We start from the raw sequence: 25,605 nt of genomic DNA on the forward strand, positions 1-25,605 counted from the left end.
GGGCTACAGTCATGGGGTCACAAAGAGTCAGATACAACTGAGTGGCTAAGAACAGATTAAGCACAAAGAATGTTCAAACTACTGTATAATTGTGTTCATTTTACTTGCTAGCAGGGTAAGGCTCAAAATCCTTCACTCTAGGCTTCAGCAGAACATGAACTGAAAAATTCCAGATGTACAAGCAGGATTTAGAAGAGATAGAGGAACCAGAGATTGAATAGCCAACATCCATTGGATCATAGAAAAAGCAAGGAAATTCCAAAGAAACATATACTTCTGCTTCATTGACTACTCTAAAGCCTTTGACTGTGAAGATCACAACAACTGTGGAAACTTCTTAAAGAGATGGAAATACCAGACTACCTTACCTGTTTCCTGAGAAACCCATATGCAGGTCAGGAAGCAGTAGTTAGAACCAGACATGAAAAAATGGACTGGTTTAAAACAGGAAAAGGAGTATGTCAAGGCTGCACATTGTCACCCTGCTTATTTAACTTATATGCAGGGTACATTATGTAAAATGCCGGGCTGAATGAATCACAAGCTGGAATCAAGGTTGGTAGGAGAAAGATCAATAACCTCAGATATGCAGATGAAACTACACTTGTGGCAGAAAGTGAAGAGGAACAAGAGACTCTTGATGAGGGTAAGAGAGGAGAGTGAAAAAAAATGGCTTAAAACTCAACATTCAAAAAACTAAGATCATGGCATCTAGTCCTATCACCTCATGCAAACAGATGGGGAAAAAGTGGAAGTAGTGACATTTTATTTCCCTGGGCTTCAAAATCACTGCAGATAGTGACTACAGCCACAAAATAAAAGACACTTGCTCCTTGGAAGGAAAGCTATGACAAACCTAGTCAGGGTATTAAAAAACTGAGATATCACTTTGCCAACAAAGTTCTGTCTGGTCAAAGCCATCATTTTTCCAGAAGTTATGGATGGATGTGAGAGTTAGATCATAAAGAAGGCTGAGCACTGAAGAATTGATGCTTTTGAACCGTGGTGTTGGAGAAGACTCTTGAGAGTCCCTTGGACTGCAAGGAGGTCAAACCAGCCAAATCCTAAAGGAAATCAACCCTGACTATTCATTGGAAGGACTGATGCGGAAGCTGAAGCACCCATACTTTAGCCATCTGATGCAAAGAGCCAGTTCACTGGAAAAGACCCTTATGTTGGGAATGATTGAAGGCAGGAGGAGTAGGGGGCAACAGAGGATACAGTGGTTAGATAGTATCACCATTTCAATAAACATGAATTTGAACAAATTCTGGGAAACACTGGAGGACAGAGGAGCCTGGTGTGCTACAGTCCATGGGGTCACAAAGAGTTTGACATTACTTAGCAATTGAATAACAACAATCATTCTTGGTATCAATCTCCCTGATTAAATCTCTTAGAATTAATGTGTTTCATGAATGTTTAATGAATTCTGATTAAATGACAGATTTTAATATTTATATCATATATGATACTTGATATCTCATCTGCATAGGAGAATTGCATAGGTTGCAAAACACAGAAATGCATTGAAGCTACATACATGAAAAAATTATGACTAGTTAGAGTCACAGGGTCTCTTACGAAGCCCAAATTCTGGCCATTAGGCCTCAGAAATGAGTCGCCCCAAGGAAGGATCCATAGTCAGTAATTTCTTTTTCTTGGAGTACAGTTGATTGATAATGTTGTGTTAGTTTCAGGTGTACAGAGAAATGAATCAGTTTTACATATACATACATCTAGTCTTTTTTAGATTCTTATTGTCATTCATGTCTGTTTCTCTTTGTAAGGCTGCTTTGCTATTCTATCCTTGCAGGCTCTCTCTAATTTGGGCTCCATAATAGAAGCGTGATACATGACCATCTGCAGCCTGGGACTACACTTCTTTCATTAAAGATGCCAGTCAGATTGAACCTGAAATCTAGTTTACATTACAGATTTGAAGAACAGTCTCTGGTGCTCACTGATGTTATTCACTTCTGTTGGTTTAGAACGCGTGGTGCTGCTGTCCAGCTCTGTTAAGTCTGGAGTCTCCTTTGGAACAAGAAGATCAAGAAGAAGATGGAAGGAAGGGAAGATATGAAGCAAATTCCCAGAAAAATGTGAAGACAGCTCAACAGCTGCTCTAAAGAGACCACTGCAAGGAGCTTAGACTAGAGCCCTCTAAAGTTTTCTTGATTCTACTCCAGTACTTTGGCCACCTCATGCGAAGAGTTGACTCATTGGAAAAGACTTTGATGCTGGGAGGGATTGGAGGCAGGAGGAGAAGGGGACGACCGAGGATGAGATGGCTGGATGGCATCACCGGTTCAATGGACATGAGTCTGAGTGAACTCCGGGAGTTGGTGATGGACAGGGAGGCCTGGCGTGATGTGATTCATGGGGTTGCAAAGAGTCGGACATGACTGAGTGACTGAACTGAACTGAAAGAGCTACAAAGACACTTCTTATAAATTTTTTACTCCTTTTTTATTGAATTGAAATTCACATGACACTATAGTTAACCATTTAAAAGTATATAATTCAGTGGAATTTAGTACATTATGACAATATTGTACAACTTTCACGTCTATCAGATTCCAAAATATATTGACCACCTTAAAAGGAAACATATTGATTAGCAGTCATCCCCCATTCCTCTGCCTCTGGTTAACACTTACCTGCATTCTGTCTCTATGGATTTATCTATTCTGGATATTTCATATAAGTGGAATTACAATATGTGAGTCTGGCTTCTTAGCATGGTGTTTTTCAGTTTCACTCATGTTATAGCACTCTTTTTATGGCTGAATAACTTCTGATTATATATACTACAACTGATTTATCCATTCATTCACTGATGGGCATTTGGACTGCTGCACCTTTTGGCTATTATGACTCAAGCAGCTATGAGCATGTGTTGCATATTTGTTTAAGGACCTGTTTTCAATTATTCTGGATATATATCTAACAGTTGAATTGTTAAATCATATGATAATTCCACATTTAACGTTTAGAGGAGCTGGCAAACTGTTTTCCACAGTGGCTATACATTTTACATTATCACCAGCAATGTATGATGATTCAATTTCTCCATGTCCTTGAGAAAATTGTTATTTTCTTTAAAAAAAATATTATTACTCTAACCATCCTAGTAGGTTTGAAGTAATACCTTACTGTGGTTTTAATTTGCATTTTCCTAATAATCAATGACTTTGAGCATGCTTTTATCTGTTAGCTGACCATTTGTAAATCTTCAGAGAAATGTCTATTCAATGTCTATTTATTGCCTATTAAAATTGATTTGTTTCTGAGTTGCAATAGGTCTTTATATATTCTGGGTACTGGACTCTTATCAGATATGTAGCTCATTAATATTATGTTCCATTCTGTAGAGGTTGTCCTTTCATTTTCTTAATAATGTCCTTTGAATTCAAAGTTTTTAATGAAAAGTTCAATTTACCTATTTTCATTGTTGTTACTTTCAGTTTTGGTTTCATACCTAAGGGTCTGTTGACAAACCTAAGATTGTGAAGATTTAATCTCATAATTTCTTTTGTAAGTTTTACAGATATATCTTTTTTATTTTTTTATTTTAAATTTTTATTTATACTTTATTTTACTTTACAATACTGTATTAGTTTTGGCATACATTGACATGAATCTGCCACGGGTGTACATGAGCTCCCAATCATGAACCCCCCTCCCACCTGCCTCCCCACATCATCCCTCCGGATCATCCCGTGCACCAGCCCCAAGCATCCTGCATCCTGCATTGAACATAGACTGGTGATTCGTTTCTTACATGATAGTATACATGTTTCAATGCCACTCTCCCAAATCACTCCACCCTCTCCCTCTCCCTCAGAGTCCAAAAGTCTGCTCTACACATCTGTGTCTCTTTTGCTGTCTTGCATACAGGGTCATCATTACCATCTTTCTAAATTCCATATATATGTATTAGTATACTGTATTGGTGTTTTTCTTTCTGGCTTACTTCACTCTGTATAATCGGCTCCAGTTTCATCCATCTCATTAGAACTGATTCAAATGTATTCTTTTTAATGGCTGAGTAATACTCCATTGTGTATATGTACCACAGCTTTCTTATCCATTCATCTGCTGATGGACATCTAGGTTGTTTCCATGTCCTGGCTATTATAAACAGTGCTGTGATGAACACTGGGGTACATGTGTCTCTTTCAATTCTGGTTTCCTCGGTATGTATGCCCAGCAGTGGGACTGCTGAGTCATAAGGTAGTTCTATTTGCAATTTTTTAAGGAATCTCCACACTGTTCTCCATAGTGGCTGTACTAGTTTGCATTCCCACCAACAGTGTAGGAGGGTTCCCTTTTCTCCACACCCTCTCCAGCATTTATTGCTTGGAGATTTTTGGATCGCAGCCATTCTGACTGGTGTGAAGTGGTACCTCATTGTGGTCTTGATTTCCATTTCTCTAATAATGACTGATGTTGAGCATCTTTTCATGTGTTTGTTAGCCACCCGTATGTCTTCTTTGGAGAAATGTCTATTTAGTTCCTTGGCCCATTTTTTGATTGGGTTGTTTATTTTTCTGAAATTGAGCTGCATAAGTTGCTTGTATATTTTTGAGATTAGTTGTTTGTCAGTTTCTTCATTTGCTATTATTTTCTCCCATTCAGAAGGCTGTCTTTTCACCTTGCTGATAGTTTCCTTTGTTGTGCAGAAGTTTTTAAGTTTAATTAGATCCCATTTGTTTATTTTTGCTTTTATTTCCAGAATTCTGGGGGGTGGATCATAGAGGATCCTGCTGTAATTTATGTCGGAGATTGTTTTGCCCCTGTTCTCCTCTAGGAGTTTTATAGTTTCTGGTCTTACATTTAGACCTTTAATCCATTTTGAGTTTATTTTTGTGTGCGGTTTTAGAAAGTGATCTAGTTTCATTCTTTTACAAGTGGTTGACCAGTTTTCCCAGCACCACTTGTTAAAGAGATTGTCTTTAATCCATTGTATATTCTTGCCTCCTTTGTCAAAGATAAGGTGTCCATATGTGTGTGGGTTAATCTCTGGGCTTTCTATTTTGTTCCATTGATCTATATTTCTGTCTGTGCCAGTACCATACTGTCTTGATGACTGTGGCTTTGTAGTAGAGCCTGAAGTCAGGCAAGTTGATTCCTCCAGTTCCATTCTTCTTTCTCAAGATTGCTTTGGCTATTCAAGGTTTTTTATATTTCCATACAAATCTTGAAATTATTTGTTCTAGTTCTGTGAAATATACTGTTGTTAGCTTGATAGGGATTGCATTGAATCTGTAGATTGCTTTGGGTAGTATACTCATTTTCACTATATTGATTCTTCCAGTCCATGGCATGGTATATTTCTCCAGCTATTAGTGTCCTACTTGGTTTCTTTCATCAGTGTTTTATAGTTTTCTATATATAGGTCTTTAGTTTCTTTAGATAGATATATTCTTAAGTATTTTATTCTTTTCGTTGCAATGGTGAATGGAATTGTTTCCTTAATTTCTTTTTCTACTTTCTCATTATTAGTGTATAGGAATGCAAGGGATTTCTGTGTGTTGATTTTATATCCTGCAACTTTACTATATTCATTGATTAGCTCTAGTAATTTTCTGGTGGAGTCTTTAGGGTTCTATGTAGAGAATCATGTCATCTGCAAACAGTGAGAGTTTTACTTCTTCTTTTCCAATTTGGATTCCTTTTATTTCTTTTTCTGCTCTGATTGCTGTGGTTAAAACTTCCAGAACTATGTTGAATAGTAGCGGTGAAAGTGGGCACCCTTGTCTTGTTCCTGACTTTAGGGGAAGTGCTTTCAATTTTTCACCATTGAGGATAATGTTTTCTGTGCCTTTGCCATATATAGCTTTTATTATGTTGAGGTATGTTCCTTCTATTCCTGCTTTCTGGAGAGTTTTTATCATAAATGGATGTTGAATTTTGTCAAAGGCCTTCTCTGCATCTATTGAGATAATCATATGGCTTTTATTTTTCAATTTGTTAATGTGGTGAATTACATAGATTGATTTGTGGATATTGAAGAATCCTTGCATCCCTGGGATAAAGCCCACTTGGTCATGATGTATGATCTTTTTAATGTGTTGTTGGATTCTGGTTGCTAGAATTTTGTTGAGGATTTTTGCATCTACGTTCATCAGTGATATTGGCCTGTAGTTTTCTTTTTCTGTGGCATCTTTGTCAGGTTTTGGTATTAGGGTGATGGTGGCCTCATAGAATGAGTTTGGAAGTTTACCTTCCTCTACAATTTTCTGGAAGAGTTTGAGTAGGATAGGTGTTGGCTCTTCTCGAAATTTTTGGTAGAATTCAACTATGAAGCCATCTGGACCTGGGCTTTTGTTTGCTGGAAGATTTCTGATTACAATTTCAATTTCCGTGCTTGTGATGGTTCTGTTAAGATTTTCTATTTCTTCCTGGCTCAGTTTTGGAAAGTTGTACTTTTCTAAGAATTTGTCCATTTCTTCCACATTGTCCGTTTTATTGGCATATAATTGCTGATAGTAGTCTCTTATTATCCGTTGTATTTCTGTGTTGTCTGTTGTGATCTCTCCATTTTCATTTCTAATTTTATTGATTCGATTTTTCTCCCTTTGTTTCTTGATGAGTCTGGCTAATGTTTTGTCAATTTTATTTATCCTTTCAAAGAACCAGCTTTTGGCTTTGTTGATTTTTGCTATGGTCTCTTTTGTTTCTTTTCCATTTATTTCTGCCCTAATTTTAAAGATTTCTTTCCTTCTACTATCTCTGGGATTCTCCATTTCTGCCTTTTCTTGTTGCTTTAGGTGTAAAGTTAGGTTATTTATTTGACTTTTTTCTTGTTTCTTGAGGTATGCCTGTATTGCTATGAACTTTCCTCTTAGCACTGCTTTTATAGTGTTCCACTGGTTTTGGGTTATTGTGTTTTCACTTTCTTTCATTTCTATGCATATTTTGATTTCTTCTGTGATTTGTTGGCTATTCAGAAGCGTGTTGTTCAGCCTCCATATGTTGGAATTTTTGATAGTTTTTCTCCTGTAATTGAGATCTAATCTTAATGCATTATGGTCTGAAAAGATGCTTGGAATGATTTTGATTTTTTTGAATTTATCAAGGTTAGATTTATGGCCCAGGATGTGATCTTTCCTGGAGAAGGTTCCGTGTATGCTTGAGAAAAAGGTGAAATTCATTGTTTGGGGGTGAAATGTCCTATAGATATCAATTAGGTCCAACTAGTCTATTTTATCATTTAAAGTTTGCATTTCTTTGTTAATTTTCTGTTTAGTTGATCTGTCCATAGGTGTGAGTGGGGTATTAAAGTCTCCCACTATTATTGTGTTATTGTTAATTTCCCCTTTCATACTTGTTAGCATTTGTCTTACATATTGCGGTGCTCCTATGTTGGGTGCATATATATTTATAATTGTTATATCTTCTTCTTGGATTGATCCTTTGATCATTATGTAGTGGCCTTCTTTGTCTCTTTTCACAGCCTTTGTTTTAAAGTCTATTTTATCGGATATGAGTATTGCCACTCCTGCTTTCTTTTGGTCTCTATTTGCATGATATATCTTTTTCCAGCCCTTCATTTTCAGTCTGTATGTGTCCCTTATTTTGAGGTGGGTGTCTTGTAGGCAGCATATAGAGGGGTCTTGTTTTTGTATCCATTCAGCCAGTCTTTGCCTTTTGGTTGGGGCATTCAACCCATTTACGTTTAAGGTAATTATTGATAAGTATGATCCCATTGCCATTTACTTTATTGTTTTGGGTTCAAGTTAATACACTCTTTTTGTGTTTCCTGTCTAGAGAAGATCCTTTAGCATTTGTTGGAGAGCTGGTTTGGTGCTGCTGAATTCTCTCAGCTTTTGCTTGTCTGTAAAGCTTTTGATTTCTCCTTCCTATTTGAATGAGATCCTTGCTGGGTACAGTAATCTGGGCTGTAGGTTATTGTCTTTCATCACTTTAAGTATGTCTTGTCATTCCCTCCTGGCCTGAAGAGTTTCTATTGAAAGATCAGCTGTTATCCTTATGGGAATCCCCTTGTGTGTTATTTGTTGTTTTTCCCTTGTTGCTTTTAATATTTGTTCTTTGTGTTTGATCTTTGTTAATTTGATTAATATGTGTCTTGGGGTGTTTCACCTTGGGTTTATCCTATTTGGAACTCTCTGAGTTTCTTGGACTTGGGTGATTTCTTCCTTCCCCATTTTAGGGAAGTTTTCAACTACTATCTCCTCAAGGATTTTCTCATGGTTTTTCTTTTTGTCTTCTTCTTCTGGGACTCCTATAATTCGAATGTTAGAGCATTTCATATTGTCCTGGAGGTCTCTGAGATTGTTCTCATTTCTTTTAATTCGTTTTTCTTTTTTCCTCTCTGATTCATTTATTTCTACCATTCTATCTTCTATTTCACTAATCCTATCTTCTGCCTCCGTTATTCTACTATTTGTTGCCTCCAGAGTGTTTCTTATCTCATTTATTGTGTTATTCATTATATATTGACTCTTTTTTATTTCTTCTAGGTCCTTGTTAAACCTTTCTTGCATCTTCTCAATCCTTGTCTCCAGGCTATTTATCTGTGATTCCATTTAGATTTCAAGATTTTGAATCATTTTCACTATCAATATTCAGAATTCTTTCTCAGGTAGAATTCCCTATCTCTTCCTCTTTTGTTTGGTTTGGTGGGCATTTCTCCTATTCCTTTACCTGCTGAATATTCGTCTGTCTCTTCATCTTGGTTATATTGCTGTGTTAGGGGTGGCCTTTCTATATTCTGGGAATTTGTGGAGTTCTCTTTATTATGGAGTTTCCTTACTGTGGGTGGGGTTGTATCAGTGGCTTGCCAAGGTTTCTTGGTTAGGGAGGCTTGTGTTGAAGTTCTGGTGGGTGGAGCTGGATTTCTTCTCTCTGGAGTGCAATGGAGTGACCAGTCATGGGTTATGAGACGTCAATGGTTTTGGAGTAACTTTGAGCTGCCTGTATATTGAAGCTCAGGGGTGTGTTCCTATGTTGCTGGAGAATTTGCATGGTATGTCTTGCTCTGGAACTTGTTGGCCCTTGGGTAGTGCTTGGTTTCAGTGTATGTATGGAGGCGTTTGATGAATTCCTATTGATTAATGTTCCCTGATTCAGGAGTTCTCTGATGTTCTCAGGATTTGGACTTAAGCCTCCTGCTTCTGGTTTTCAGTTTTATTTTTACAGTAGCCTCAAGCCTTCTCCATCTATACAGCACCAATGATAAAACATCTAGGTTAAAGATGAAAAGTTTCTCCACATTGAGGGACACCCAGAGAGGTTCACTGAGTTACATGGAGAAGAGAAGAGGGAGGGGGTAGTTAGAGGTGACTGGAATGAGATGAGGTGGGATCAAAAGAGGAGAGAGCAAGCTAGCCAGTAATTACATTCTTATGTGTGCTCCACAGTCTGGACCGCTCAGAGGTATTCACGGAGTTATACAGGGAAGAGGAGAGGGAGGAAGTAGACAGAGGTGGCCAGGAGGATAAAAGAGGGAAATGAAAGGGAGAGAGAGAGATCCGGCCAGTAACCAGTTCCTTAAGTGTTCTCCCCCGTCTGGAACACACAGAGATTCACAGAGTTTGGTGGAGAAGAGAAGGGGGAGGGAGGAGACAGAGGCCACCTGGTGGAGAAAAAGGAGAGTCCAAAGGAGGAGAGAGTGGTCAAGCCAGTAATCTCGCTCTCAGGTAAAATTGGGTAGTGAAGTTTGGGTTTTTAAATGTACAAAATTGACAAAAAAAACCCCAAAAGCAAAGATTAAAAATCTAGAGTAGAGGTTGGATTTTCAAAAATACAATATTGAAGAAAAGAAGAAGAAAGGAAAAAACAAAAACAAAAACAAAAAAAAAACAAAGCCACGAGAATTATTAAAAAACAACAACAACCACACAAAGACTATATATGGCGTTTGCTTTAAAAAATAGGGTCTTTTTTTTTTTTTGAAAAGTAATAGTAGGTTATAGAAATAAAAATTAAAGGAGAAATAGAGGACTTAACAATTTTAAAAAGTTAGTAAAAAAAAAGTAGAGGAAAAAGAAAAGAAGAAAAAACAACCACACAACAACATTAACACACACACAAAAAAGGAAAAACAAAACAACAAAAAAGAATGATTGTAAAAATAGTAAAGATATATCTGACCCTTTCTTTGGTGTTATGGGCAGTGTGGGGTCAGTTCCAAGGCAGTTCCCTTTGTTTAACTTCTTCTGTTTGCTGGTCTCTTCAGTGTCTGATTTCTGTCCTGACACGGTGGGGGTGGTGGTGGACACTTTTTTTTTTTTTTTTTTTTAGGCTCACTTGTTCAGTCGTGCTGTGGGGAGGGAGGGATGCTGCAAGCAAATAACACGGTTGTGTGCATGCAGTGTCAGCCCTGCTGGGCTTGCCCCTGCTCGTGGCGCACAAACCGCTCAGGCTCTATGTTGCTCTGCTGGGAAACGTCTGAGGCCGGCCCTAGGCTGCATGCATCTCCCTGGTCTAAGCCGCTCAGGTTCGGCGCTCAGATAGCCTTCAGAGGTGCAGATTCGGTTGGGACTGCATTTTGTGCCCTTCCCAGGTCCGAGTAGCTCAGGTGTTTGGTGAGCGCGGTCGCTGCGACTTGTCGCCTTTCCCATCTCTGCTGCTCAGTTTTCTGGGTGTACTGCTGGCACCCCTTGTGAGGCAGATGGTGACTGTCCAGAACCCCCAGAAGTCTTAGCAAAGAAGCCTGCTTGCAGTTTGGTAGGTAAAGTCTCTCCGGGGCTGCGATTGTCCCTTTCCAGCCTTTACAGCTCTGGCTGCCTGTCACTGGAGGGGGATGGTCTGCAGCTGGCTATTTCTGTTCCATCCTTTGTTCTGTGAGTGGTACTGGCGGTGTCTTATGTTAGAGCTTTTCACGTGGTAGCTATCCCACAGTCTGGTTTGCTAGCCCAAGTTAGTTCATTCTGGTTATGCACGGGGCGTTCCTGCCCGATTCTTAAAAGCACTGCAGCCGGCGCCTCCCGCGCCTCCCTGCCCTGCCCCCACTTGCTAGTGGCGGATGCAGGCATTTGCGCTGCTTTTCGCTGGGGGAGTTACTATTGGGCTTGTAATCTGTTGGCTTTAATTATTTATTTATTTTTCCTTCCTGTTATGTTGCCCTCTGTGTTTCCAAGGCTCGCCACAGACTCAGCAGGGAGAGTGTTTCCTGGTGTTTGGAAACCTCTCTTCTTAAGCTTCCCTTCCAGGGATGGAGCTCCCTCCCCACCTCCTTTGTCTCTTTTTTCATCTTTTATATTTTTTCCTACCTGTTTTTGAAGTCAATGATCTGTTTTTATGGGTGCCTGATGTCCTCTGCCAGCATTCAGAAGTTGTTTTGCGGAGTTTGCTCAGTGTTGAAATGTTCTTTTGATGAATTTGTGAGGGAGAAAGTGGTCTCCTCGTCCTATTCCTCTGCCATCTTAGGACCCCCTCCAGATAAATCTTTAACATCAGTTCAGTTCTTTAATCCATTTTGAGTTAGTTTTTGTGTATGATGTGAACTAAGGATGTAACTGTGTTCTTTTGCATGTGACTATCCATCACCATTTATTGAAAATTGTCTTGGCACCTTTGTTGAAACTTAACTGCCCATAGGATCCTTAACTCTTTCTCCTTGATCTGCATGTTTACCCCTATGTCAGTGCCATAAGGTTTTGGTTACCATAAACTTGCAGTAAATTTAGAAATCAGGAAATGTGAGTCCTTCATCTTTGTTCTTTTTCAATATTGTTTTAGCTACCTGGAGTTCCTTGAAATTCCATATATGTTTGGGTATTGGCTTTTCCATTTATGTGAAATTGGTCATTGAAGTTTTGATAGGGATCACATTGTATTTATCGGGTGGTATTCCTTACTGTAAGCTCCAGGAGTTGGTGATGGACAGGGAGGCCTGGCGTGCCGCAGTCCATGGGGTTAGAACGAGTCAGACATGGCTGAGCGACTGAACTGAACTGATTCCTTGTTATTGTTGTTCAGTCACTCAGTCATGTCCAACTCTGTGACCCCATGGACTGCAGCACACCAGGCTTCCCTGGCCTTCGTTATCTTCCTGAGTTTGCTCAAACTCGTGTCCATTGAGTCAATGCTGTCATCCACCCATTCTCTGTACCACCTTTTCCACCTGCCCTCAACCTTTCCCAGCATCAGGGTCTTTTCCAATGAGTTGGCTCTTCACATCAAGTGGCCGAAGTATTGGAGTTTCAGCTTCAGCATCAGTGCTTCCAATGAATATTTAGGGTTTATTTCCTTTAGGATTCTCTGGTTTTCTCCCCTTGCTGTGCAAGGGACTCTCAAGAGTCTTCCCCAGCACCCACATTTCAAAAGCATTAGTTCTTTGGTGCTCAGTCTTCTTTATAGTCTAACTTTCACATCCATACATGACTACTGGAAAAACCATGGTTTTGAATAGATGGACCTTTGTCGGCAAAGTGATGTCTCTGCTTTTTAATATGCTGTTTAGGTTTGTCACCCGTTTTCTTCCAAGGAACATGCATCTTTTGATTTCATAGCTTCAGTCACTATCTGCACTGATTTTGGAGCCCAAGAAAATAGTCTGTAGCTGTTTTGGTAGTTTCTCTATCTATTTGCCATGAAGTGATAGGACCAGATGCCATGAACTTCATCATTTGAATGTTGCATATTAAGCCAGCATTTTCAATCTCCTCTTTCACCTTCATCAAGAGGCTCTTTAGTTCCTCTCTGCTTTGCTTTCTGCCATTAGGTCAGTGTCATCTACATATCTGAGGTTGTTGATATTTTTCCTGGCAATCTGGATTCTAGCTTGTGATTCATCCAGCCCTGTATTTCACATGATGTATTCTATGTATAAATAAACAAGCAGGGTGAGAATATACAGACTTGAGGTACTTCTTTCCCAATTTTGAACCAGTCTGTTTTCTATGTCCAGTTCTAACTGTTGCTTCTTGACCTGTATACAGGTTTCTCAGGAGGCATGTGAGGTAGTCTGGTATTTCATATCTTTAAGAATTTTCCACAGTTTTTTGTTATCCAAACAGTCAAAGACTTTAGCATAGGACAATATTCTGGATCTTGACAATATTTAATCTTGCAATCTGTGAATACAGTTTATGTTTCCATTTATTTAGGTCTTCGTCAGTTTCTTCCAGTAATGCTTTGTAGCTTTCAGTTTAATTATAGCATTGCTTGGCTAAATATGTTCCTGAATATTATATTCTTGTTTATTTTATTGTGAGTAGAATTGTTTTCTTAATTTTCTTTTCAAATTATTTGCTACTATTTTGCCTTTTACACTACAATATTGCTTAACTTTTTAAAATTTTTATTTTACTTTATTTTACTTTACAATACTGTATTGGTTTTGCCATACAACAACATGAATCCGCCATGGCAACTGACAAACAACTAATCTCAAAAATATACAAGCAACACCTGCAGCTCAATTCCAGAAAAATAAATGACCCAATCAAAAAATGGGCCAAAGAACTAAATAGACATTTCTTCAAAGAAGACATACAGATAGCTAACAAACACATGAAAAGATGCTCAACATCACTCATTATCAGAGAAATGCAAATCAAAACCACAGTGAGGTATCATTTCACGCCAGTCAGAATGGCTGCAATCCAAAGGTCTACAAGCAATAAATGCTGGAGAGGTTGTGGAGAAAAGGGAACCCTCTTGCACTGTTGGTGCGAATGCAAACCAGTACAGTCACTATGGAGAACAGTGTGGAGATTCCTTAAAAAACTGGAAATAGAACTCCCTTATGACCCAGCAATCCCACTGCTGGGCATACACACAGAGGAAACCAGAATTGAAAGAGACACATGCACCCCAATGTTCATCGCAACACTGTTTATAATAGCCTGGACATGGAAGCAACCTAGATGTCCATCAGCAGATGAATGGATAAGAAAGCTGTGGTACATACACACAATGGAGTATTACTCAGCCATTAAAAAGAATACATTTGAATCAGTTCTAATGAGATGGATGAAACTGGAGCCAATTATACAGAGTGAAGTAAGCCAGAAAGTAAAATACCAATACAGTATACTAATGCATATATATGGAATTTAGAAAGATGATAATGATAACCTTGTATGTGAGACAGCAAGAGACACAGATGTATAGAACAGTCTTTTGGACTCTGTGGGAGAGGGCGAGGATGGGATGATTTGGGAGAATGGCATTGAAACATGTATAATATCATATAAGAAACGAATTGCCAGTCTAGGTTCAATGCAAGATACAGAATGCTTGGGGCTGGTACACTGGGATGACATGTGCTTAACTTTTAAGTTAACCTTACCAGTTACCTGTGTGTGTGTGAATTCTTTAGAATTTACTGTGTGTGTGATTTTTGTTATCTATGAATAGGGACAGTTTCACTTATATATTTTTTAATTTTAATTGGAGGCTAATTACTTTACAATATTGTAGTGGTTTTTGCCATATATTTTTAACTTGAATATCTTATTTACTTTTCTTACCTAATTGCCCTGGCTGGAACTTCCAGTACAGTATTGAATACAAGCGGCAAAAGTGGACACACCTATCCTGTGCCTGACTTTAGGGGGAAAGTTTTGAGGCTTTCTCCACTGAGTATATTAGTTGTAGGTTTTTCATAAATGTCCTTTACTAGGTTGAGGAAGTTTCTGTCTACCTATATTGGTAAATTATTCTGTCATGAATGATTGTTGGATTTTGTCAGGTGCTTTTTTCTGCCTCTATTGGGATAATCATATTATTTTTCCTTCATTTTAATAATATAATGTATTGCTTTTTATATATTTAACCACTTCTGCATTCCTAGGCTAGATTCCACTTTGTCTTGGTATAAATTCTTTTAATATGGTATTGGATTCACTTTGCTAATTTTTTTTGTATCAATATTCATAAAATATTTTGGTCTATAGTTTTCTTGTGGTATTTTTATCTGGCTTTGGTAACAGGGTTAATGCTGGACTCATCAAATGAGTTTTATAGTCTTCCTCCTTCTGTTTTTTAGTTTGAGAAAGATTGCTGTTACTTCTTTTTAAATGCTTGGTATTAATAGAATTCACAAGTAAAGTTCTCTGGTCTTGGGCTTTGCTTTATTGAGAGGTTTTTGATTATTGATTTAGTCTGTTTACTTGCTATAGGTCTTTTCAGATTTCTGTTTTTCTCTTTAGTCCCTTTTAGTAGTCTGTGTATTTCCAGAAATTTGTCCATTTCATCTATGTTATCTAATTTATCAGTGTACAATAGTTCATAGTATTCTCTTAATAGTCCCTTTTATTTCTGTTTTATTTGTTAATTTTTTTCAAAGATCCAACTTTAGGTTTTGTTGATTTTATCTATTATTTCTCCATTTCAATTTTCTCTGCTCTAATCCTCATTGTTTCCTTCCTTTTTCTGGCTTTTGGTTTGTGTGTGTGTGTGTGTTAGCTGCTCACTCAGGTCCGACTTTTTGCGACCCCATGGACTGGGACTAGCCAGGCTCTTCTGCCCATGGGATTCTCCAGGTAAGACTGGGTTGGGTTGTTATTTCCTTCCCCATTTAGTTTGTTCTTATTTTTATCTCCTTAAGATGTAAATTTAGGTCACTGATTTGAGTTCTCTCTTCTTTTTTAAAGAAGGCTATTGCAAGCATAAATTTCCCTATGAGTACTGCTTTCAGAGAATCCCCCAAATTTTGGTCAATCCATATAGATGTTTTTGATGATAGGCTGTTTTAAGTCTTCATGCCTTTGTATCTGGTACTTTTGTGTACATTATTCTTATAGTTACCTCAACAAGTCACAAAAAGTCAGGAAGAGGGACTTCCTTGGCACTTCAGTGATTAAGACTTCTTTAAATGCAGGGAGTGTGGGTTCAAATCCCTGGTTGGGGAGCTAAGATCTCACATGCCTTGGGGCCAAAATATCAAAACAGAAACAGAAACAATATTATAACAAATTTAAAAAAAACTTTAAGAATGGTCCACATTTTAAAAAAATCAAGTAGAGTGGTTTTTAGAAGGTTAATATATTACTAGAGCCCTTATATTTTTATGTATTCTAAAATTTGGCACATATAAAATAAATTAAAAAGCAAATTCTGTTTTCAAATACCACCTAAGAGAATAAATACAAGCAACATACCAATATACCAAGAAACACTGATGGACTAAGAATATAAAATATTCTAATGTAAAAACAAATTTAAACATGTCAGTCTCAAGCCAAAAACCCTTTTCATAGCTGCTTCCTGTTTTGCAATAAGGCCCAAGTTCCTTTTCAGAACAAGCAAGGATCTTCAAAAAATGGTTGTTATTCAAGTCTCCAATTCCCCATAGCACCTTCTTTTTATTTTCTAGCAATAGCTGTTGTGACGTCTTGCTCAGCCTTTGATGCTCCAGAGTCCTAGATCTTTGTCAATGCTGTTTCCTTGCCTGGAGTGCTCTATCCTCTTTCTTTGCTTAGTTAAAATTCCTTGTCTTTAAAGATTCATTTCAGGCATGATTTCCCCCAGAAAACTCCAGATATTCTCAAGTACAGTTTGCACATATGCTTGAGCTGTGAAAATCTGTTTTACTGAATTAAACTGAAATTTCTGTTTTTGTATTACCCCCTAACCCCCACCACCAGACTGACAGCTCCTAAATCTGAAACCTCAATTGGTTCACATTTACTAAGTACCTCTTTAAAAATTGGCATATAGCAAATTCCTATTAAGCACATGTTGAATTGAATGAAAGGAGGCCATGCTGCTGGGTGACATGGAGGCCATGAGAGCTACAGGGTTTAAAAAAGAAGCTAAGAAGTTGCCAAGAGCTACAGTGTCAGAAGGAGTCACCAAGGAAATAGGACTTGGGTTGTCTCGGGAAAGTAGGACTTGGATAGGAGGAAGAAGGAAAGATCAGTTCAAGCCAGGGGCTGACCACTAACAGGTGAAGCTAAACAAAGAAGAGACCTGGATAATCTTGGGACAATGAAACGAGGTGAATTGGAAGGTCATGAGGCCTTGGGAGCTCTGAGAATCCCAGCGGCTATAGGTGGGCTGGTTCAGTGCTGTGTTCCCCACAGCCCCCAACCTGCAGTGTTTCCTCCCAGTCCCTCCCTATTGGCCAGATAGTTTGGAATCTTCTGTCTCTAACATGCAGAAGGCTGCTTTCTCTTGACTGCCTGTCCCTAGAAGACTTTGTCCTCACTGAACATGGAAGTTAGTTCCAGGGGAGTGCTGGAGAATCAGGAAACCCAGATGAAACCTGAAATGGTCAGTGAGCCCCAGGACCCCTGAGTGGACGGGCCAGCTCAGCTGAGTACTGCTCATTATGCATGCTTGTATTTCCCCTAAACCTGAAATTGTTTTATTTGCATGTTATCTAATGGGATACTATTCACACTTCTAATGAACCAGTACCTGGCGCATTAAACCTGGACTCATTTCTTCTTAGAGGTTTTATTTTTGAAACAGAGCATTTTAATATACAGATGTAAGATAATAATGTTTCATTTAATATGTATTTTTCCTTTGTGTATCAACCATCATTATGCCTGATTATTCCACCATAATATGAGTTTTGTTAAAAGTAGGAAAAACAGCTTGTCTTCCTTATGGTTAAAAAAGAAAGAAAGGAAATAAAATAAACCAACTGAATATAAGTGATGCTATATATAAAAAGGGCTATGGGTTGCCATGGTAACCAACAAATTCTAAAAATGATGGAAAGAAAGGAACATCAGGTTGCTATGATAAATGACACTCGAAGTGACAGGTTTCTTGTGGTGCTTGCTTTTAATTAATGCAGCTCTGTAAGAAGCATTATTATTGAATAATAGATTAACGTGGAAATCAGGAACCTGGCTTGAAGACTCATTTTTTCAGCACTGGGATAACTACTGAGAGGATGCAGGGACCTACAGGAGAGTGACGCACTGCAGTGAAAGAGGGTGCAGAGGGCAGTTCTCTGAGGTCACCTGAGAAGTGCACGCACCACACTCTCCTAGGCTGCAGAAACAGCTGGCTCCACATCAGTCATCAGAGTGAAGCTAAAGATACAACCATCACCACCGAGGAGAGCAGTTGTGCAACATAAAAAATCACTAGCTTAAAAAGTATTTTAATACACTATTTTTATTGTTGGTGCTTTTTGGCAAGTGTTTTAAAGTCTGCTATTTAAAATGAAAACGTGTGTGTGTGTTGTGTGTGTCTGTGTGTATATGCTCAGTCCCTCAGTTGTGTCTGACTCTTTGCAACCCCACAAATGGTAGCTGGCCAGGTTCCTCTATCCATGGTATTATCCAGGCAAGAATGCTGGAATGGATTGCCATGCCCTCCTCTACAGGATCTTCCTGATCCATGGGTCAAACCCATGTCTCCTGCATCTCTGAATTGGCAGGTGGATTCTTTACCACTGGTGCCACCTGGGAAGCCCTATATAATACATGCACATGTATTTATGTCTCCTTTGGCAACCTCTTTCTTTCAGCAGAATGAGAGATTCCCCCCAACACTGAATTCCTAATGAACTGTGCTCCCCACATCAGGAGATCTGAGTGAAGTCCTGCTCAGGTATGTACAGACATCAAAACACACACGTAGTATTTTGACAAGACAATCATAGTTTAATACACATGGAAGAGAAGATGTACAGACTCTTGCTCAGTTCAGTTCAGTTCAGTTGCTCAGTCATATCCGACTCTTTGAGACACTATGAACCGCAGCATGCCAGGCCTTCCTGTCCATCACCAATTCCCAGAATTTACCCAAACGCATGTCCATTGAGTCACTGATGCCATCCAATCACCTCATCCTCTGTCATCCCCTTCTCCTCCTGCCCTCAATCTTTCCTAGCATCAGGGTCTTTTCAAATGAGTCAGCCCTTCGCATCAGGTGGCCAAAGTATTGGAATTGCAGCTTCAACATCAGTCCTTCCAATGACCACCCAGGACTGATCTTCTGTAGGATGGACTGGTTGGATATCTTTTCTGTCCAAGGGACTCTCAAGAGTCTTCTCCAACACCACAGCTCAAAAGCATCAATTCTTTGGCACTCAGCTTTCTTTACAGTCCAACTCTCACATCCATATATGACCACTGGAAAAACCATAGCCTAGACGAGATGGACTCTTGCTATAGTGGTGGAGATTAAAACAAATAGAGGTGGGATAATGTCCACAAGATATGAAGTTGAGGTAGAATAATGGGAGTGTCCTGCCATCTTCTCCGGGTTGGGATGCCATGAGCTCCTTGACCTGGATCAGGCTGATGACTGGTGTATTTGTTCATTTATCAGAAGTTCACAGAAACTCTATGAGGACATAGACACAGGAAAACATGCTTAAGGAGAGCAGAAAGTCCCTATAAATGGTACAGGTGGTAGACACATTTTTATATATATTTCAAGCTTTAGTGTGTTGAGCTGGCCAGGTTTTCCAAATCCTTATCACTTGTCTTGTTGGCTTCAGTCTTCCACCTCCCAGGACAGCTCTTTGTTGCTATATCTCTACACCTAATACATGCCAAATTAATAGCTTGTCTTACCTCTAACACTGTTAGCTCTTTGTAGGTAAAGCAAATGTCTTTCCATGAAAGAATGAATAAATAAAACTAACCTACATGTGTGGGTGATCTCAGAGTTTCACTATAGTTAATTAGTTCATCTGTCCATCCAACACTTTTAGGAGCAGACCTTGTTTCAATGACTGGGCAGGTGTGGTTAAGGCAATGAGACAGGCATCTGCTTTGGTTCTGGCATTCAGGGGGCAACATGAACAATCAAAGGGATAATTAAGACAGCCCAGGAAACACTGCAATAGAAGTATATGCACAGCTGAATATGGTAGGATCCAGGATTTTCAGAACTGGGAGCTTTTCATAAGAAAAACAAAACTTGAAGAGAGGCTTGAGGAGAAAGATCGGTAGGCAGAAAAAGTGAAGACTGTTTGAGATCCAAGAGGCACAGACCAGCACAGGACATTTGTTGAACTCATTAGAAATGACATGTGTCTAGACTGCAGGTTTGTGTGGAGGAAGGGGAGGCTGTAGGTGGACAGGATATGGGCAGGTAGCTCACGGAAAGGCCTGCTCATCCTGCCCAGGCAGGAGGACTGCTTCCAAAGCTAAAGTGAACTTCTGGTCTCTTACAGGTACATTTTAAGTTATGAAATCAATATTAGTTCTTTTAAAGTTTGGAAAATATGACTAGTAGAGAGGAAAAAAACACCAACTGCCTCACCACCAGAAATACCTAGTGTTAACACACTTTAATGTATTTTTTTCACAGCTATGTGGGTTATGTATACTTTTTAACATAAAAACAGTAAATGCGTATATTAAAATATTTTAATTTCACAAATCCTTGGCTAAGTTAAAGAAAAGTTGGAATTACAGTGCAAAGAATTTTTTTCCTCAACCATCTGCAGGTCAGTTGCCCACCAGGTGCATCCATCCATATTCCTGTACAGGGACATTCTCCTACCTTAGTTCTCTTACCTCAGTTTAAAACTATTACAGATAAAACCATGAAACTAACTTTAGTAGGTAATACTCAGATTCTCAGACTTCAGTTTTTCCCAGTTGTCCCTAAATAGACTGTTAACAAAAAGGATCAGGTTCAGAATGCATGTTGCACTTGACTGCCATGTCCATTGTCTGCTTCAATCTGAGATGGGTCTTCAGTCTTTGTGGGACTTTGATGACCTCAAGACTTCTGAAGATCACAGGGCACTTCTGGGGGAAAGATCCTTCAGCAGGGGTTTTTCTCCTGTCTCCTCGTGATTGGGCGTGGTCGTGGGTGTTTGGCAGGAACAACATGGACAGAGCAAGTGGGGTTGTCTTGGATGACGATGTTCATACTAATCTCCCAAGTTTTCAGCTGAGACTCTCCACTGAAAAGTGATTCTGCTAGTCTTTTGTAATTGGCAAGTATTTTCTGTGGAGTATTCTTGCTGGAAGATGATTCTCTTGCATTTCTGGCACCTCTGAGGGGGCACTGCCTCTGTTTTGTTCTGGCCTGTCTTTTCAGCCTTGTTAGGTACAGGTAATGTTTCCCTCTAGAGTACAGGGCAGTTTTGTTCACTGCCCAGAGTAATAAAGATAATGTTTCACTAAAGGGCAAACTTTGGGCAAATTGACTAAAGACCATTATAAAAGTTTTGGGATTTCTTTCTTAAAAAAAATTTTATTTTATTGATATATTTTCCTGGTGATCCAGGGCAGGCCTTCCAATGCAGAGAATATGGTTTTGATCCCTGGTCAGAGAACTAAGATTGCACATTCTGTGGGGCTACTAAGCCCACATGCCAAAACCAGACAAAGTCTGCACACCACAATGAAAGCTGAATGCAGTCAAAATAAAGAAGAAAAAATAAATTAAATCTATTTTATTGAAGTATAGTTGGTTTACATTAGTTTCTGGTGTATAGTGGTATATAGCATTTGCATGGATGAAGGAGCCTGGAAGGCTGCAGTCCATGGGGTCGCTGAGGGTCGGACATGACTAAGCGACTTCACTTTCACTTTCATGCATTGGAGAAGGAAATGGTATCCCGCTCCAGTGTTCTTGCATGGAGAATCCCAGGGATGGGGGAGTCTGGTGGCCTGCCATCTATGGGATCACACAGTTGGACACAACTGAAGCGACTTAGCAGCAGCAGTAGCAGCAGCAGCAGCAGCAGCAGCAGCATTTGCATTATATAGCAAAGTGATATATATATATATATGATATATAGCAAAGTGATTCAGTTATACATATATAAAATAGTTTGCATTTGCTAATCCAAAACTCCCAATCCATCCCTCCCTACCTCCACCTTGGCAACCGTAAGTCTGTTCTCCATGTCTGTGAATCTGTTTATATTTTGCAGATAAGTTCATTTGTGTCATATTTTAGATTTCATGTACAAGTGATATCATATGGTGTTTGTTTTCCTCTTTTTGACTTCACTTAGTATGATAATCTCTAGCTCCATCCATGCTGCTAAAAGTGGCATTATTTCATTCTTTTTGTTCTGCCTGAGTAATATTCCATCATATATATATATATCACATCTTTAACCATGTATCATCTGTCAGTGGATGTTTAAGTTACTTCCAAATCTTGGCTATTTAAATAGTGCTGATATGGATGTGAGGGTGAATGTATTTTTTTTGAATTATAGTTTCATCCAGATATATGCCTGGGAATGGGATTGCTGTATCATATGACAAAACTATTTTTACTTTTTGAGGAACCTCCATACTGTTCTCTATATAGCTGCACCAATTTATATTCTCACCAAAACTGTAGGATGATTAAAAGTTTGGGGTTTTCTAAGCTCAAGGCTCCTCAGCTGTGATATGAATGTGCTGTGTGTGCAGTATCCACCTGGGCCATATCGAGTTGTTCCTATGGGACTTGGAGGACAAGGGTATCCAAGAGAAACTCCAAGCTCATTCTGCCTGCTGTGCAGTGAGTAAAAAAGTACTGTTTCTTCCAGCCCTTGTGAAACTATCAGCAACTTACTTGTTACACTGCAAGGGTAAAACCTCAAAGTGCCTGAGAAATTTGAAACTATGTAAATATCCCTTCCTCATCAAACTTAAAATGTATTTATTTTTATCTTTATGGGCACATGACTACCTACTTTTACAAAAGGTTATTATCCACTACTATTGTTATTCTCTTTGATGCACAGATCAAATTCTGCAATTTGGCCAATGGGAAACCCTTCAAATTGATCCACATCTTTTTGACATATTCTCATCAATCTTTGATCACTTACTTGGTTTCTGGAACAAAAAAGATATTTTAGCTCATCTGTATTTTTCATGCCCCTCCCCTTGATCCAGCCATTTCTCTAAGGAGCTCTAGTTTCATTTATAGGAATATGATATTTAGAAGCTATCACATGGGCTATAAGAAATGGCCAAGTACAGAGTCACAATCCCTCAAAACTCACCTGACTTCTAATACCAACTACTAGTTCAGAGAGTGCCCCCAAAACATCTCAGGTTTGATAATTCACTAGAAGGCCACCAAACTCCCTGAAAGCTGTTATACTCATGCTTACAGCTTATTACAGGCAAGGGATACAGACTGAAATCAGCCTGGGGAGGAAGGGGTGGAGGAGAAGGCCCAATAGGGGCTCTCTATTGTTCTCTTCCCTGAGTCAGGGGAGTGGGGTACTACCCTGGCATCTATATGTAACAGTGCACGTGAATGTTGCCATCAAGGGACCTATCCAATCTTTGTTTTCTCAAGTGTTTACTGAGGTTTTATTGTATAGGCGTGATCAATGAATTGATTGCCTATGTGGTTAATTTCAGTCTCCAGCTACACTGATACCAGGTGACTCCAAAGCCCTCTCCCTGAGTCACACTGTTGGTCTTTCTGAAAGGTGTAGCCGGCCTCCACCCTAAGATTGTATAGATGTGCCCAACTCTGACTCACACCATCAGACTAGCCAGCATGACCCACAGCCTACGGGCAAAGAAAGACAATCCTACCAGGCATAATGTTCCAAGGATGCAAAGACTGCCTCCTAGAGGCTGAAGGGCAGAAGCTCAGGCTTTTCTTTGGGCAAGGTCAAATTCTTCATGACACAAAGGCACTAGGTGTGCTCACTGGTGTTGGGGTGCTAATGCTACTAGGCTCTTCCATTTTTTAATTAATTCAGTTATTTTGGCTGCTCTGGGTCTTCATTGCTGCATGCGGGCTTTCTCTAGTTGCACGGGCTTCTCAGTGCAGCAGCTTCTCTTGTTGTGGAGCACAAGCTGTAGAGCACACGGGCTTCAGTAGCTGCAGCACGTGGGCTCAGTTCCCCATGGCATGTGCAATCTTCCCAGACCAGGGACTGAACCCGTGTTCCTTGCATTGGCAAGCAGATTCTTAACTACTGGACCACCAGGGAAGGCCTCCCAGATCCTTTGAAATGACAGCTAGTGGACAAATGTATGGACACATACACACACCAACTTGCATCTTTATTCATTTCTTTCATCTCCTGTTTTCTGCATGTTTGTCTAACTGTATTGAAATGTTAGACATCCACCTGTATTGAAAATCATGAATTAACACCAATACCTCCAATAACAGCCCAACACTGAAATTTGTTCCCTTTCCCACATTTGTAAATTCTCTTCCCCAGTAGTAAGAAACCATTAGTCTTGATATATTTCCTTCTATGATCAACTCCTCTGTATTTATCGATCTCCCATTCCTGCCCCCACACTCTCCCACTCAGGTATAGTTGCCTTCCTAACCTGCTTGCTCTCTGACACCCAATGCTGGAGCATCCCTCTGGGAGGCAACCCCTCACTCTTTTGCACCCCAAACCCCAAGTTGTGTTACATGGCAGGTCAATGAATCAGAGATGAGGTGCTGAGGAAAGGAATATGACTTTATTTGGAGATTCCACTGACCAAGAATATGGCAGACTGATGTCTCAAAATAAGCATCTTATTAGGGTCTGGACGCCAGGTTCTTTTATAGATTAGAGATGGGAGGAGGTGAGGAAACAAAATAAAGGCCAATAATCTTGCAAATATTCCTAGAATGGCAAGTCTTACGCAGGGAATGTGTTACTCCCTTCCTGCCACCTACAGATGGACAGGGTGCTTATCAAAGGCACTTTAGTGTAATAGTCAGGCAGGGAAGCATGAGTTTCTGAGATGAGCCATTATGTATGATTATAATAACAAAGCAGCAGAAAGTAAGTCAAAGAAACAATTCCAATATGGAGTCAGAATTGACTTTTCCCTGCGACAGGTGAACCACTGTCTCGTGTGGATGCCATTCCCACCTTACTCATGGTCTGAGACCACATAAGAAGGGAAAGGATAAGAGGGAGAAGAACTCTGTACTGATGTGCCAGCATAGCTTTTTTTGACAATAAAAATTAATACTTGAGGAGGCAATGGCACCCCACACCAGTATTCCTGCCTGGAAAATCCCACTGACAGAGGAGCCTGGAAGGCTGCAGTCCATGTGGTCGCTGAGGGTCGGATACGACTGAGCAACTTCACTTTTCCTTTTCACTTTCATGCATTGGAGAAGGAAATGGCAACCCACTCCAGTGTACTTGCCTGGAGAATCCCAGGGATGGGGAAGCCTGGTGGACTGCCGTCTATGGGGTCACACAGAGTTGGACATGACTGAAGTGACTTAGCAGCAGCAAATTTGAAATATACAGAAAAAGTATAAAGAAGAGATTAAAAGTTATCTACAACTCTACTGTTTAGAGATTTCAATTAATATTTTGCTTTCTACTTTGCCCCCTTTGTTGATGTTGCTCAGTCGCTCAGTCGTGTCTGAATCTTGAAACCCCATGGACTGCAGCACGCCAGGCTTTTCTGTCCTTCCCCATCTCCTGGAGCTTGCTCAAACTCATGTTCGTCGAGTCAGTGATGCCATCCAACCATCTCATCCTCTGTCGTCCCCTTCTCCTCCCACCTTCAATCTTTCCCAGCATCAGGGTCTTTTCCTATGAGTTGGCTCTGCTCATCAGGTGGACAAAGTATTGGAGCTTCAGCTTCATCATCAGCCTTTCCAGTGAATATTCAGGGTTGATTTCTTTTAGGATCGACTTTTAGACTGTCCCTTTCCTGAGGACATTTAAAAATAGTTGATAACATAATTTATATGACTGAAACAGAGTAGGGCCCTCTGGGGCCCTCCCTGGTTCAAATCCGTTCTTTGTCC

This window comes from Capricornis sumatraensis, chromosome 19 (assembly GCF_032405125.1).
Source record: "Capricornis sumatraensis isolate serow.1 chromosome 19, serow.2, whole genome shotgun sequence".
Taxonomy (NCBI): domain Eukaryota; kingdom Metazoa; phylum Chordata; class Mammalia; order Artiodactyla; family Bovidae; genus Capricornis; species Capricornis sumatraensis.